Below are 16,102 nucleotides of genomic sequence, written 5' to 3' on the forward strand. Positions count from 1 at the left end.
GTTAAATGAGGTTATGAGGATGGATAGCTATTCCAATAGGAATAGTATTCTTATAAGCAGAGGAAGGGACGCCAGAGCTTCCTCTCTCTCCACGTGCATGCACAGTGAAAAGGTCATATCATGTCATAGGAAAAGACACTGTCTGCAAACCAGAAAGAGAGCTCTCATCAGAATCTAACCAGGCGGCCACCTTGATCTTGGACTTCCAGTTGTCAGAACCATGATAAAATATATTTCTGTTGTTTAAGTCACCCAGTCTGTGGTATTTTGCATGGCAGCCTGAGCTGACTAATAAGTGGTAATGGCAAGATGTTGGGTAGAAGAAAGTCAGTCTAAACAAAGGAATATTAATAACTCAAATCAAAGACCTCACAGAACCTCATGTTGAGAAGTTTTGGAGGTAGAAACTAAGGGAAGAATTGGGAAACATGCCTCCTTTTGTCTTATCATAAAAGGTGAAGATCCCTTCTAATTCTGTAGCCACTTAAGTCCTCTGTGGCAGAAGAATAAAAACTGATAAAAATTACAACTGGAGTCCAGGGACTAAGAAACTGAATGCGGCTAAACAATTTTAAGTTGAATATAAAGTCAGCACAGGCAAATAAGCACTAAATAATATTTCAAAACAATTGGAAAGTTGACAAAGAAACTACTACTGGCTTCCATTAGAGTAAGAGCAGATTTTCTTATGTTTTCTTGAAATGATCATCTATGATCATCTTAGGCTGATCCATTAGCCATGGACAGATGTTCCTGAGTCTCTAGGGACCGTCACTCAATAGAGGCATCAGGCCATATCACAGAACCACACACGACTTCAAAACCAAATATTAAGGAAGAACACAGTAGAAAGCCAAGAGAGAAAGAGAACAACTCTCTCTGGGGTCTAAGTTCTCAAGTTCTTGCCAAAAACTCAGTCATCATAACTCTATATTTTTAAAATGTGTCATGTTTTTGAAGTTTCAAATGAAAAACACTTGGACAAAACAAATGAACAATAAAATCAGGCAAAGAACTTTTTTAAAGATCTATATTTCTTAGAACTATTATGATTTAATATCTTTTCAATTCTTGAATTAGAGATGAAAAATAAAGGGGACCATGAAAGTGTTTCTTTCAAAATCTCCTTTTATCCTTCAGGTGGAGAAAATATGGTGACAATTGAGTCCTTTTCTTATTCTTTACGGTAGAGTTCAGTGTATTCTGCATCTAACTTCATATATATATATGCATATATTTGATATAGTTTTTTAAAAATATAAACTTTTAATAAGTATAAATTACAAGCAGAAAAGTGCACAAGTCAAAAGGCAACAGTTCAGTGAATTGTCATACATGAACCACAACAGCGTATGCACCATCCAGATGAAGAATAGGACATTACCACCATCCCAAATAATGTCCTTTCTTTTATTTCCCAAATGTAGTTTAGAACTAGATGTATTTTTTCATGAAAACAATATCATTCATGGTGGTCGGTGCCCAAATCAGCCCACAGACACTGAAAGGGCCAGTGGACACATGGCAGAGGGGCTAGTGGGACGTCTCCATTCACCAGGGGCTTACCTAGCTTTCGGGTCCTTGATCAGTTGCACAGTGCTCATGGGGATCCAAATGAGCATAACCATCCAGTGTTACTGGGAAGTCACTTTGTGATATGTATACAGGTCCTTAAAAAAGTTTATAACTTACGCCTTAGTAATTCTAGTTTTAAAATCTTTCCCAAAGCAATATCAGAGATGTGATCACAGACATATATACTGACATCATCTAAGAGCAGCAGCTCCGAGAGAGCTCTGCCACTTCTTATTTGTGCAATCTGGGACAAAACATTTAACCAACTGCCCTGTGCCTCAGTTTCCCCATCTGTTAAATGGTTGTACAAAGATTGAATTAGTTGCAGAGTATAAAGAACCTAAAACAATGCCTGTCACACAGGTAGTGATTCAACCAATGTTAAGAATTATATATTAGCTATTATTACAAAAACATTCATCACAGTGTTATTTATAATAGACAAACATTTGAAAGAAGTTAGATGACCGGAAAGAGGAGAAAAGACGTGCCCTGGGAGGAGAAGTCAAACAGAATAGAAGGTAAATTCCCCTTGGAATTAATAGAAGGGATCGCAGATACAAGCCCAGGCGTGGATGCTATGCACAGTCACCACGAGAAAGGACTGGGAGGAGCTGTTCTACTGGCAGCGCCAGAGCAGACTGCTTTGATTAGAAGGGAAAATTGAAAGGCCCCCAAACAAAAACTCCCATCACAGCAACAAACAAGTCTTGGCGAGAGGAAGGAGCTGGGATGTTTTTTCTAATTTCTAGTTCCCAGTTCACCTCTTTCTTTTCCCTGCCTGCTGCCCCCACCCCCACCCCGCTTTGGGCTTTTCAGAGACTAAGGGACAGGGAATGCAGAAGACAGATTTACGTCCATTTGGGGGAGGAGACGTGCGGATGTGCAATAACTGGGAACTGCTCTGATGGGACCCCACCCCCTTCCTGAAGCTCTCGGTGGGGGTGTGAACACAATCTGGATGTGGTTCATTCTCAAGGAGCAGGGTTACAATCAGCCTTGGAAACCCAGCTGGTAATGGGATGTTTTTCTGACCCAGTAACCCCAATTTCCTGGAAAGGACAAGGATCAGCGGTCACGAAGCCCATTTCCTCCCAGCTCTATTCCACCCCGACCTCTGGACCCTTCATTCTCAGCAGGTCCCCTCTCCAAGGACCCTGTTCTTCAAAGCCATATCCAGAAGCTTAAGACACCATGAGGTCTGCTTGCAGATGGCAGCTGTGGAGCCCTGGTCGGCATGGCCTATGAGAAAAAGGTAGCCCCACACGGGAGGCCAGCATTCCCTGAAGACCCCTGCCAGCGATGGGGAAGGCTGGGCACCTGCATCGCCCCTCCCAGCCTTGCCGTGACAGCTCAGACAATGGTGCCCCTTGGTTCATTGCATCTGTTGAGTGTGGGAAGAGAGCTGCTTTTTTTAGGCTTTGTCACTATTCTTCCTTGTCACAGTTCCAACAAGGCTTCTGGGGCTTGGAGGATTGCTGCTACCTTATAGGGGTCCTTCTATTTTCTTTTCGTAATGGACCGGTGTTAATTAGTATTTATGCTGTCCTCCCAGTGTGCCCAGAACACAGGGAGTATCCAGAAGACACAATACCTGCCCTTGTGGAGGGTATATTTAAAGGGGCCACATTTCTAAGAAATCACTGATTGCTGCTGTTTTTTCGTTAAAAGTGCTCTTAAGAAAATAGAAGCATCCAGTGACGGGCACAGGTCAAGAATCCCACATCCTGACAGCTCTGGCTCTTGTCACTTGGTCCCCAGTGACCTATCAAAGGTATGCAGCTCTCCTGGCCATTCCTGGAAGTCTGGTCATTGCCCAGGAAGCACTGAGGGCCTTGGAGGCAGCCTGCCTCGCAGATTTCCCAGAACTTCTGCAGCAGACAGAGGCTTAAAGTCTCAGCAACATTTTGCTTAAAGCTCCTGGATTTAAAATTAAATCACCCTATCTTGTAATCAGAAATATCTTGGGCAACTCCATGGATTTGAAACTACCTTGGAAAACACAGAAGTACTCTTTGTGGTACATAGTTCTGAGGTCAGGTTACAGCTTCGAAGTTCAGTTTACATCCTGTGTCCTACCCTTTGGAGAAGCTGGCGGGAGGAAGTGCACTGAGTGAGAACTCCATGGTGGGATCTCAGGGTACATTCAGCTCCCTAATCCATCAAAGGACACACACCGGAAACTGCCTGTTCTGACTTGGTGTATAGCCAGGTTTTGAGGGTGCTACAGATTTAAATATCTTCCTCCTACATACCCCTTAATAATAGAGAGCATTCTCCAAATTAGTTCCAGAGACTGGTGTCAGAAGCATACCTGATGTTTGTAGAGTTAGAGGTTGGCCCTTTGGCTCCTTGCGGTTTCTAGAGTCAATTGAGGAATTTCACTGAAGTTCTATTTGCACAACGGCTGCAAAATGTGAAGTGTGCCATTCTCTCAATGTCAGCTTGTCAGGTATGGTACTAGAAGGCACAGGCTGAGAGTGGGCAAATACACCTGCTGGTTAAAGACCTACATACCAGGAAATGGGCTCCTTGAAAAGCTGACCAGCACTGCAGGTGTGATAAGGGATAGTGTTCCCAGCAGGCACGGCTTAAGGTGAGATGATGCATATCTAAATGGCTCCCAGGGGATCCCTAGGGAACACAATCTCAGTCTGTGTTTCTGATTCACCTTCCAGCTTTTTTGATGGGTCACCATATAGCACAGGCCCACCAGTGTGGCAGGGCCAGGCCCCAAATGCTTCCCCTTAGCTGGCCTTTCCTGGCATTGGGCTGACTGCGGCAAGGCTGTTATGCTTTGGCACTGTTGCTCATTTAAAGGAAGTGGTTCTTGGCTTTCCTTCCCAGATGCCAATTAGCTTCCTGTAGGAGGTCACATTTTGGTGGCAGTGTCTCGATGGATTCTTGAAAAACTATGAATGTGAATGTCAACTACATTTCATAGAAAATCCTCACTTCATAATACAAGGTTATGTACTGTCTACCTTTCTAATAATTCAAATTTCTGGTCACTTTCTAGCTGTGTGACTTTGTACAAGTTACTTAACCTCTCTGTGCTCCAGTTTCCTTCTCTGTAAAATGAGGACAATAACTATTCTTACATCAAAGGGGTTAGTGAGGACTGAGTGAGATAATACATGTAAAGGCCTGGTTCACAATAGGTGCTCAGTAAATGATGGCTATTGTTACTGTTAGTATTTGTCATTGTCATCCATATATGCTGGTTACATGGGTTTCATAAGCTCTCAGTATTTACAAGCTCTAGGAAAATATTACTTTGTATTATAAATCTCCTAGTTTAGCATTAGTTTATGTAAAGTCTCTATCTGAAAATATGCAGTAAGTTTCCGAAATTCCAGGAGTCTGGCATGCCTACCAAACTGATCAGGAAAGTCAGGCAAGAGCTGTCTTTGTGCCTTGTGGGGTCTCCTGGAATTCACCCCCTCCTCTCTGTCACCAGGCCTCCTCTTTGCTCTTCCTCATCCTGCCATCACCAAGAGATGCGCTTTGGGTGGGAATGTGAGAACCTGCAGGAAGCCAGGAGGCTGGAGGCAAGAGGTGGGGATGATGCACATCCTGCTTTTCTTGCTGAGCCTCCCCTGACCTAGGGCAGACCTGGCAGAATCAGAGTTCTGTTCCTTAATGAAACCACCCCCTGGGCTACTCACCCACCTTTCCCAGGCTCTCTCTTGGGCCACTGAGGGAGACCTTGGCCTCACTTCGAAACCACCTGATGTTTTCATACACTGTACCAAAACATTCCTGTTGCTCTGGGTCAAATTCACTTAAAAAATGAATTTGCATCTGATTTAATTCCTCTAGGAGTCATCAAACAATGCTGACTTTAAATATGCTGTCTTTAGATAATAAATACAAATTTGGGGGATTAGAAGAGGTGGGAAGATTTATAAGGCACTAGAGGTACTGAAGTCCCACAATTCACCTTTTGCTTTATCTAAAAATTAAACCACACCTCTTCGATTTTTCAGGCTCTTGTCCATATCAAACACAGACTGTGAGTTCACTGACTTAATACCACGAGGCTCATCAGAAAGGAAAGAACAAAATTCTCCCATCAAAGCTGCCTGTAGGTAATTCTCTATTCAGCGGAAGGCAGGACTTCCCAAAGCAATTCCCAGGGCTTTCGTTGCTCCATCCCCTTGTCCTCCACTTGGGGTATAAACGACAGCACACTCCCCTTCCTTGTTTCATGTGTCCCTCTGCACCATAAGAGGTGTCTTACTCGGTGCCAAATGGGGCATCAAGACAATGAAATCAGGCCCCAAAGACCAGTATGTATGGTTTTCCACCCTCACTCATTCACAGGCTGGAAAGCAGAAAGAACTCGCAGGTGGGCTGGGGAGGCCCATTTCGTGGTTCACCCCCATCACATGTGGTGTCCTCCCCTCCACTGCCTTCTCTCTTGAATAGTCAAGGACAAATGCTCTAATCACCTGGGGCTGTTCCTTCATTCCTGCACTGCAGAAGAGGGCCACAGTGCCCTCAGAGCACTTTTATGGGGCAATAAAACTTTACAACCTGCCAGCTCTAAACCGTTTCCCGCATTTCTGAATAGGACGATTTATGACATACAAGACCACTTCGGTTTGCCCTTTGAAAATACCAGCAGATATTAGACCCTTTCAAAAGAGGTCTACTGAGTTACATCGGCTAACAGCTGGCTCACAGAAGCCACACAGAGCCAGAGCTAAACTGGCTGTGCACAGTTAAGTTAGAAAATAAAACAGCCTTTGATTCCCACAACATCACTGAAGCGGCAGTAAGCTCTGCCTCTTCCACGTTGCTTTGGTGTCAAGCCCAGCACCAAAATGCATCTCTCTCCCAATTTTTTTGCTTCCCTGCTTCTTTGTTGCCTGAGTTGATGGGGATCGCTATGAGCTTTGTCAGCAAATCCTAGAGAACCAATCTTCTCCTTCAGTCTTCAGAAGGCAAATAATTAAAACCAGGAAAAATCCAGCAACTCCATTGCGGCTCCCCACCAGTACCCAGGATTAACCAGCCAGCTCAGAAGAAGCCTCGTCACACACTCAGGGGCGTCCTTACCCGTGTTTCCTAACAGCCATTCCTGTGCATCGGAGTCGGGCCCCAGGCTCCTCGGGTGTGGGGACTCAGCTCTCCGCAGCCCGAAGACAATTGGGCCCATTATAGTCATCAGGCTGCCGAGTTAAAGGGTGGCCCTTACAAAAATATAAACAGCTTGTCAGTGCAAGCCAACGGGGCGGGGCTGCAGTATCAAGGGACAAAGGGAACCAATGATCAGCCTCTTTGGGCTCTGTTAGCTTAAGGTATTGTGTTTCATCCTGAAGTAGGGGAGATGGAACGCGGGGAACACGAATAGGAAGGGCCAGAGTCCTCCCCCGTACAGCCCAGCAGCATGAAAGGGGTCCAAGTGGAAAACTTTAATCACTGTTTCAAGGAGGAGTTTGTATGCCTCACATCTAATAATATATATTTTAAAAGCCATAGACATTTGTGTTACATTAGCCATCTTTGCTCTTCTGGGGTTAATAAATGTAGTATTCGCTGAGGTACAAAGGAGTTTTTCAATTAAAGAATAAAGTCCAAGGAAGATGCTTTTATGACGTGCTTCTTCTGATGACTATAATATCTGATGAGAGGCACTCACTACATCCACAGAGAAAACTCTTGATTTGATTGGTAGGCCCTCAGAACCCAGAGAAATGGGCTTATTTTATTCCCCGAATATAAGTGGCTCATGTTCATTTCTTAAAGGATTCCTTAATCTGATCACACATATGCAAATGAAGCAGAAGTTAGTTATGTTTGGAAGAAGAAGGCCCAACAGCCAGTGGCTTTTTTCTCTCTCCTGAACTTAACTAAATTCTGCTTTTAAAGCTACTATGTCAGCTTAACCTTTCAATACCCCGTAATCATAATAATAACCAAAAACCAAAAAGTGAATTTTGGCTTTTTTTCTTTCTGTGATTCCTAAATAATCCACTGAGATAAACATAAAGCTAAGAGCTATTTGATTGACTTGGGGCATTGCATAAATGACAGGCACACAAACTTTGAGAAAATTACAGTCATTACAATTTGGGATAGTCTCATTATTTATACAAGGAAGCACAGTAGCTATCAAAATTAACCAGCAGAGAAAGAGAAAAAGGTTGAAATATACTTGTTTCCCACAAACTCTATATCAAGCCCTTCTGATTTTGATAAAAATAATAATCCAAAGACACCATCTTTTCTAATCTGTTAGTTTAAAAATATTTATGATTCTGCTGCTGATGCTTAATTTGTATTAAAGGAAGATTCCTCTGGTAGCTCTTCCAAATGAGGCTGCTTCTGGCCCTTCTTTTGTAATGATTGCAAAGGAGCTATCACTTCTGCATGTGCATGGCTCTTATTTTAAAGTACAGGTTGCTGCCTCTAAAGCACTAAGATCTTGTCATTAAAAAAGCTTCAAGTCATCAAATGCATGAATAATAAAAGAAAAAATAGATAAATTGGACTTCATCAAAATTAAAAACTGGTGCTTCGAAGAACATTAGTTATCAAGAAAGTGAAAAAATGACCTACAGAATACAAGAAAATATTTGTAAATCATACATCTGATAAGGGTCTAATGTCCAGAATATATAAAGAACTCATACAACTCAACAACGAAAAGATAAACAACCCAATTTTAAAATGGGCAAAGGTCTTAAATAGACATTTCTTCAAAAATGATATACAAATGGCCAACAAGTACATAAAAATATGCTCAATATCATCAGTCATTAGAGAAATACAAATCAAAACAAATGAGCTAGCACTTCACAACCACTAGAAAATATATATGTATATTTTCACATATATATGAGGAGAAACTAGAACCCTCGTATGTTGCTAGTAAGAATATAAAATGATTCAGCTGCTGTGAAAAACAGTTCTGCAGTTCATCAAAAAGTCAAACATAGAATTACCATGTGACCCAGCAATTCCGCTCCTGGGAATATACCCTAAGAATTGAAAACAAGCACTCAAATACGTGTATACTCGTGTGCATAGCAGCATTATTCACAATAGCTGAAAAGTAAAAACAATCTAAATGTCCTTCGACAGTTTGATGGATAAACAAATTGTGGATAGACGTACAATGAAATGATATTCACCTGTAAAAATGAAGTACTGATATATATTACAACACGGATGGACCTCAGAAATATTATGCTAAGTGAAAGAAGCCAGACACAAAAGGTCACATGTAATATGATTCCATTTATATGAAATATCTAGAATAGATAAATCTATAGAGACAGAATGCAGGTTGGTGGTTGCCAAGGACTAGGGGGGTGGAGGGTAGGGAGAAACTGCTTAATACGTGCAGGGCTTTATTTTGGAACTAGATAGAGGCGGTGGTTGTATAACGTCGTGCGTGTACTATATGCCACTAAATTTTTCACTTTTGTGGGGTTTGTCTGTTTGTTTTAAATAAGCTTCAGTATCTTCTGAGTTCAACAGGAGCCTTCCTTGAAAGGTTATCCCATGAGTTTCCTAAAGATTTTTAAAAGATTTATTCAATTCATTAGTTCGTGCAATATTTATGCATTGTTCGGCATCAAGTGCCAGATACTGCGGGGGCAGCTGGGTGCACCCTGTCCTCTATCAGAGGTGAGCAAGAACAGGACCGTCTAACGTGGAAAGGAAGGTGGCAGGCAGGGCGAGAGAAATTAATGGCTAGTAAATGGCTGCTACATGCTAGGTCATCTCATGCTTAATCTTGTTTACTATTCAAAACCACTTGGAGTGGTGCTGGTAGGAATTATAATTCCAATGTTATAGATACGGAAACTGAGACTCAGAGAGTTTAATTAACTTCTCAAAGTCACTCAGCCCGCAGGCAGTGAAGCCAGGTTCTTTCTGTTTTCACCACGTACTTCCTGAGCAGAGGCACATGAAGAACTGAATCCACTGGGGGAAAGATGTTTCCATATGCAAAAGGAAAAATAAATAAATGACTAAAACTTTTTAGGAAGAATTCTAGACGTCAGAAAGAGAGTGTCGCTCTCTTTCCAGTGGGACAAGGATACAAACCAGAGAAAAAACAAAACTGTCAAACTTTTACTCAGCCTCATTTTCAGAAAACAACCATAGAACTTTAGAAAATGAGGGATTTTCTAAGTAATCTGAGCAGATACCCTCATTTTTTTTAGGTGGGAAATCTGATGCCCTGCAAAATTAAGTGACATGCCCAGAGTTATGTTGAAGATAGTAGAAAAACCAGGAGTAGGACTCAAGTCTCTTAACTCCTAGTCCAGCGTTCTTTCTACAATGTCATGTACACACACAAAAATTAATCTCTCACTGAGTAGATCTCAAATCCTCTAACAGTCCGTAGTGTTAGTAGACATAATTCGTCCTCTCTAAAACTTTTGAGAGTAATGACCTACTGAATGTTGGATATTCTCAGTAAGTTTACTATTTCTTTCATCATATATTTTGTTAAAAAAACAATACAGAAGAGATTCACAAGTTGTAATCTGGAAAGGACTATATTTGAACTAAGTTCATTTTAACACAGGTAAACCTCTTTGAAAGGTGAGACAGTAAATGAACTGAGAACAAGGAGGAGTAAGAGGCTTTGAAAACATAGAAGACTTTGCCAGGAATTTCATCAAGAAAGCACAATCATGCACGACTGAAACTCTCTGACAAAGCTGTTCCACACATCCCCGAGGCCTCTTTCTTTCCGACCGTCCTATTCCTTGGCATTGGCCTATTGCTGTTATTAAAAATAATACACAAAATAATTACAGTTGGAAAGATGACATCACCACTTTCTAAATTTCAAACCATTAGATTATGCAATTCAGAAAATTGCTATATGCCCTTTGAGAATGCTCACCATCCAATTAAAAATTTTACTCTTGATCAGAAACAACCACCTCTTAGTCATCTACCTCTTGGCAACCCGAGGCTTCAATTACCCATGAGCAGAGCTTCACCCAGCCCTTCTAAAGAGCTGAAGTCGCCATTAACTGACTTAGTTCACCATTCCACAGTGTACTCGCTATCAAACCCCTGATTTGCTAACATACAAAACGTTCTACTGAAGGAAAACTATTAAACTGTTTACTGATATTTTTTAAAAAGTGATATACACATAGTATTAGCTTCTCCTGTTAATATGGTTAATGAAATTGGGTGAGGTCACAACAGAGGCCATTTGGATAGTAAACAAATAGGTAAATGGTTAGACCTCTTAAGTCCTCCTAGTTAACTCTAGAAATTACAAACTTCTAAACCTAAATTATGTATTTTTAAAATCCGTTACTTTCTTTTTTAAGGAAATAAAAGACATACACGGGCAATATGACTTAATAAATAGGAGAAGCTGAAGATTTAACAATCAGTGGCATTGAAGGACTTTGCAGGTAGACAGAATGAAAGCTACACTCTTCCTTGACTTTGAGAAGGCTTTTGACTTTGTTCTGTTTAGTTGTTCCTCAGTGCATCATAAATTATGGATAAAAATCACTCACGCTTAGGTCAGCCCACAACTTGTGACAGAGATGAAAAGTTCTAAACACATTCCATTAAATGTTCATCATCCTCAAATGCATTTCATCTTTGTAGATGAGACAATTTATAACAAATTATGTGGATGTTCCATATTTGTTATACTACATGATTTCTTTGTACTTCTCTAAGAAAGACAGTAATAGTAGGGCTTCAGGTCAGGTTACATGTGAAGTTGAGCCATGGAGAAAACTCTGCTAACCACACATTGACATGAATGTACTTTCATTTTCCCGACCATGCTGGTGGATTTTTACCAGCCTTCTCTAGTCTTTTGCTCTGTCCCCATATGACCAATGGCTCACATTTGTAAAATGTTGCCTAAAGTGAGGCTGTAACCATGGAAAAGAGCAGAAAATTAACTTATATAGTGGGCCAAGCCACGGCCATGGGCCCACTTGCCCATCGCCCAGCCCATTGGCTACACCATGATAAGTGAGCTTCAACACCACAAAGATTTTCAATTAGCTGGTGAAGACCATGAGAGAATTTGCTGAAAACCTAGTTCAGAATTAATCCCCAAACCCATAATAAAAGATCATTCTAGATCCAAGAGTAATGAAATTTTTTCACCAATAACCCAAATGATAGAAGAAAATGTACCATTAATTTTGGGTAAGCCACGAGCTGAGCTAACCCTTCGGAAGTGGGAGCAGAACTTAATAATAATAGTAATAATATATATACTGAATCTGCTACATGCTAGGCACTGTTCTAAGAGCGTTTAAATGCATTAACTCACTTAATCCTCCCAACCGACCTTAGGCTGTAGGAACTCACACTCATTTTATAGATGAGGAAACTGAAGCTTAGAGAATTTTATGACCTTCTAGGTAATCGTGCTCAACTACCAAGAGAACAAAATTCCAATAAGATTAGTTCAGAGAAAGTAAAAACAAACAGCAGAAATAAGATATGAAGGTAGAACTAACTCTGGATAGTAAGGAATAAAAATACCCAGGGGCCTTGCATCAGTTATGCTGGAACATAGAAGCGTAAAACAACAGAAATTCATTCTCTCACAGTTCTGGAGCCCAGAGGTCCCAACTCAAGGTGTTGGCAGGGCTGGTTCCTCCTGGAGGTTTCCCCTTTGTCACTTGGTTTAAGGCGAGGAGGAAGCACCCCTTCCTCTGCCTTGGTTTGGGGTGGGAGAGGAAAGCGCGTACTCTGACCATCTCTCTAAAGTCCAAAGAAAGCCTGAAGGTGCGCGATGGCATTAATGTCACAAAACAGTTCCTGACTACCCCCTAAGTAAGTCCTTCATACTGGACCCATTGTGCTTTGGGCCCTGGGTGTAGACGGCATCTACTAATTTTTTCTTGACTTTTGGAGCCTCTGTTTACACTGATGCCGAAAGCATTCTCATTACATAGGTGTAATTTGTGACTGTAGATATCTAGAAATAAATTCTGATACTTCTATAAACCTATTTCTTAAACATTATGAAATTAAAATTTGTCATATTTATGACATGGTGATAGATCCTTAATCAGAGGTATCATCATACAGAATTTTCTCTTTAGAAATAGCACGTTTTACAAGCACGCTTTGAATTTTTAATACTGGATATATTTTTTTTACAGAACATAAAAACAGCCTTTACTGTTTTGTGGTGAGGGGATTTTATGAGAATCTATTGCTTTTTTTTTGGAAAGTTCCAATAAATATAATATTCATTCTATTTGGGCAACTCTCACAATTGCACTCTATTTAGGCCAGTTCCCCCATGTAGGCAAAGCTTGTTTTTTCTCATTCTTTCCCTTCTGGTTATGCTTTAAGGTTGGGAAGAGCAGACTCTTTGTGATATGAAGAGAGACATGAGCAGACAGGGTGTGGTTCTGATTCAGTCAGAGGCCTTGGAAGAAGGGCCCAGACGTGGGAGAGCTCTGCTACTGCTTTTAGGGACTTGGCAGCTGGGACAATACTTGAAAAGCGGCCCTCAGTCCCAGCTGGCTGGCATCTTAGGTTCTGTGTAATTCTAGGAGAAGATTCTGCTCAGGGCTGTCCCTCGAGTCCCAACAAGAATTCTTAACGACAAAGCATGAAAACAGGGCCCTTCCAGCTCCTTTTACAGGTTTTATGAGGACGAAACGGTTCAAATTTTTAAAGTTTCGGCTGAGGTTTAAGCACTGTTTCTTAGAAAGTCTCTTTTAGACCTTCCATATTTCTCCTGCTTTTTTTCAAAGCATGAGCTACTGAAGACATTGACATCCCGTCTTTAATCTCCAGTTTGGTCAGCCTCGCTGAATCGCAGCACGCTAGAGCCAATGTAACCTAAGCGGTCATTACGTCATAGCTAAGTAAACTGCCATCCAAGGAGCTGGAGCGACCTAGTTCCCACCACTCAGAGCAGACTCTCCCTCAGGCTGTCGCGGGGTTCCTCAGCCTCGGTACTGTTGATATTTTGGGCCGGATAATTTTTTTGTGGGGCGGTGCACTGGAGAATGTTTATCAGTATCCCTGGCTTCTACTAGATGCCAGAAGCACCTCTTCTCGGTCCTCCACTGTGACAGCCAAAAATGTCTCCAGACCTCGCCAAATGTCCCGTGATTTTTCCCACAGGGACAAAGTCCGCTTTGGTTGAGAATCACTGGTCTATCGATGTCCTCAGCCCCGGCCCACAGAAGGCTAAGCAGCAGAGGAGAGAGAGGCTCTGCCCCTGCACAGGCAGGAATGGCCCCGGAGCAAGTGGGGTCTGTGGCAGCGACATGCGGTGCGGCTCGGTCTTGGGGGCCAGACACCCAAAGCTGCCCTTGTCATCCATCTATTCATTCATTCATTCATTCATTCATTCATTCATTCATTCATTCATTCATTCATTCATTCATTCATTCATTCATTCATTCATTCATTCATTCATTCATTCATTCATTCATTCATTCATTCATTCATTCATTCATTCATTCATTCATTCATTCATTCATTCATTCATTCATTCATTCATTCATTCATTCATTCATTCATTCATTCATTCATTCATTCATTCATTCATTCATTCATTCATTCATTCATTCATTCATTCATTCATTCATTCATTCATTCATTCATTCATTCATTCATTCATTCATTCATTCATTCATTCATTCATTCATTCATTCATTCATTCATTCATTCATTCATTCATTCATTCATTCATTCATTCATTCATTCATTCATTCATTCATTCATTCATTCATTCATTCATTCATTCATTCATTCATTCATTCATTCATTCATTCATTCATTCATTCATTCATTCATTCATTCATTCATTCATTCATTCATTCATTCATTCATTCATTCATTCATTCATTCATTCATTCATTCATTCATTCATTCATTCATTCATTCATTCATTCATTCATTCATTCATTCATTCATTCATTCATTCATTCATTCATTCATTCATTCATTCATTCATTCATTCATTCATTCATTCATTCATTCATTCATTCATTCATTCATTCATTCATTCATTCATTCATTCATTCATTCATTCATTCATTCATTCATTCATTCATTCATTCATTCATTCATTCATTCATTCATTCATTCATTCATTCATTCATTCATTCATTCATTCATTCATTCATTCATTCATTCATTCATTCATTCATTCATTCATTCATTCATTCATTCATCAGATCTTTATTATGCTTCAGGTGCTATCCTGGATGTTGCAGATATAGCAGTGAACAAGTTCTCGGGACTTCCGATTCCAGACTAAAGGACTTCCTCCTCACCTCCTCCTGTTGCTCATTGTCTCTCTGAGGGCTCAGTTTCCTCACCTTGTCAAATGGGCCGCTGTGAGCCCTCAGTGGACTGAGGTGGGTAGGAAGCCTCAATGAGTCCTTCTCTTGCTTTCTTTTCGCAGACACAGAAAGTGTCAGAGATGAGCAAAAGCAAAACTGTTGTTCATTAGGATTCAGTCTGCTACTTAGGCTTCAGGCGCACCATCTTCTAGAGCACACCCATTTCTAAAAGGAAAGTGCTCCATCGCCAGGCCCTCGGAATAGGAAGTAGATGCCAGACGACCATCGGAGAATGGAGACCCCTGTCTTCTGACCCCTGTGCAGCACCCTCCCCAGCACAGAGGGCCCAGTGTCATCTGGGGAGAGTCAGGGAGTCATGAGCTGGGCCAAGAAAGAGGAAAGAAGCCAACAGGCATCTGACCATGCCAAGGGAGCAAGAAGGGACAGCCCCGAGGTAGGGAAGCCACTCCCCACTTCTGCATCCTGGCCCTGTACTCCATACATCTCCCCAGTGGAGAGGGGAAGGTTGGAAGCCAGGCCTGTGTTTAGTCTGGGTGGTGGCAACTGCAGGGCTACCATCCTCACATTCTGGAATGTCTTTGTCTGGAGTAAGTCTGGTGTGTCCGCTGGGGCCAAGGGCAGCAAGCCCTCATTCTGCTCAGAATCTGACCATCACGTGGTCCCTGCTTTGTGTGCTGGAACTGCTCCCCTAGCCTAACGGTTGTGATCAGAGCACATAGAGTCTTTAAAACTCTTTTCCCTCGACTGCCTTTCGTAGGCTTTCTAGAGAGGCAGTACTGCTTAGTGGTTAATGCTAACTGCCTGGACAGGATCCCACCAATTCTGTGAGACCTCGGCAATTCACCAAATCTCTATGGGCCTCAATTTCCTCATCTGTAAAATTGATTTAATAGTGGTATGCACCTCACAGACTTGCTATGAAAATATATCAACTAGAACTTAGAACAACAGTGCAAGTTTCATTATGTAAGAGTGAGCTCTTACTACCATTATGATTGTAACTATAAATGCTCATTCTCCTGAGGTTCTCTTCCTTAGCCCTTGTCACTTTTTACACCCCCAGAGGGCTCTATGTGACACTTGAGACAAGTGTATAAGCACATCTCTTTGAGGATAGGGCATCCCCAGCACTCAGGACAATGTCTGGCACAGTGGGCACTTGTTATATATTTACTGAATAAATGAATGAATGAATGAACTGCTCTGTGGGATGCTTAAAGGAGCTA

General features: G+C 41.5%; 1 protein-coding gene across 3 annotated transcripts in view; it reads right to left on the reverse strand.

Moving 5' to 3' along the window:
- Positions 1 to 16,102, reverse strand: part of TRIM2 (tripartite motif containing 2) — a 120,820-nt gene that overhangs the window by 83,505 nt on the left and 21,213 nt on the right. The window contains exon 1 of one of the 3 annotated variants that reach the window (XM_025042671.1): positions 6,640 to 6,749. The exons of the other annotated variants lie outside the window; for them this stretch is intronic. The gene's annotated coding sequence lies outside the window, so the exon portion shown is untranslated. Of the gene's footprint in view, positions 1 to 6,639; positions 6,750 to 16,102 lie in introns of those variants that run through there. 3 annotated transcript variants of the gene reach the window in all.

Source organism: Pteropus alecto, unplaced genomic scaffold, assembly GCF_000325575.1.
Source record: "Pteropus alecto unplaced genomic scaffold, ASM32557v1 scaffold50, whole genome shotgun sequence".
Lineage (NCBI taxonomy): Eukaryota > Metazoa > Chordata > Mammalia > Chiroptera > Pteropodidae > Pteropus > Pteropus alecto.